Below are 1,542 nucleotides of genomic sequence, written 5' to 3'. Positions count from 1 at the left end.
ATGACCAATTCATAAGCAGCTGCGAGAGTGAGGCGGGTTGTCCCGACTGTTCAAAACACTGTTATTAAAACCTGCAGCTTTGCTCCCTGCACTGTCTCTGTGTGCTTTGCCAAGACAGGAAGCTCAGTACAGATAAAACCATCATCAAAATATTGTCATTTTATTGTGACGTGTTACACCAGCATATAAACAGTGTGGATGATTATTTTATGGATGAAGTATCCAAGAGGAAATTCCTGTTTAAGGCTAAATCAACCACTTAAATCCCACACCCGGTACTTTGAGGTGCTTAATAAGGATGCACTGGCCTAGTACTGATATACAAAATAATAATTTGGCTGATCCAATGCAATTTATTTTATTTTCTTATATTATGTATTCCTCTCCCCCCTGGAAAAAAGTCAATGTTTATTATAATAATAACTGAATTTAAAACTCTCCATGCCCTATTCTTTTTTTTTTTTTTTTAACATTTACCTAAAACAATTTATGTAACCACAACATTTCCACCACCTTCAGTAAATGGCATATTTACTGATATTTACTTATTTTACAGTAACTTAAACACAAGCGTCTGAAGCATTTTTACAAGGGAAAATATTCAATTACAATTTCAAAGTTTTTTTTAACACGTTCTCACATTTTATTCTAGAAGCTTGTACATTTTGCAACATTTTTTACCATCATAAATAAAGCTGATATCGATGTTCAGATGCTATACCCATAAATATGTAGTTCTTGCAAAACATCACATGTTTCCAAGAATGCAGTCCTAATTATCCAGTGTGATGAATATGCAGGGTGATGAGGTCAAGGCGCCAAGTAGCTCTAGACTGAGATTTCTAATACAGTGAAGTGGTTGTACCAGGTGGCTGATTTCTGTCTTTACTTGTAATCAGGCCTGAAAACAAACACACTGATTATTATTCTTTGAAACGCTGGAGGGGAGTTCATGCTCTTTTCCAACTTATTTTCCCAGTCATTTCAACAAAATTTGAATGATCCTTCAAGCAACAGTAGATACATTAATGTTAAACAGTCTGAAATATCACAGAATTATGCTCGCTGATCACTAGATATTTGGACATTTTCTGGTATAAATCCGTTCAGCCAGTCGTAGCTTTAAAAACAAATTACTTCACAATTTTGTTGAACAGTATTTGTTTCTAGCTCAGCCTAATTTCAAGCAATCACCAATTCACCTTCATCCACTGAGCAATGTTCTGTTGATTGGAGGCCAAACAGACATCTAAATGGTACAGACACTCAGCTGTGTACAAAATGCAACTTGAACATTCATTATTTTTTTGTGGGGAATTTCAAAATGATAATTAATAGGGAAGTAATGCAACTGGATTAGCAACGATGTGACATGTGAGTACTTAGAAGCCTCTCAGCAGTGCTCTGACTAACCTGCAGAGGTTCCAAGGAAGCTTTGTTAACAATGAATTACAGTAACCCCAATGTGATGAAATAAAAGCATGAAAAACAATTTCTAGATCAGAGCATGGCAATGGCAATATTCCTTAAATGATAAAAATA

This window comes from Neolamprologus brichardi, chromosome 15 (assembly GCF_056152115.1).
Source record: "Neolamprologus brichardi isolate AB-2024 chromosome 15, ASM5615211v1, whole genome shotgun sequence".
In the NCBI taxonomy this organism is placed as follows: Eukaryota; Metazoa; Chordata; class Actinopteri; order Cichliformes; family Cichlidae; genus Neolamprologus; species Neolamprologus brichardi.
This window is presented reverse-complemented; position numbering follows the sequence as displayed.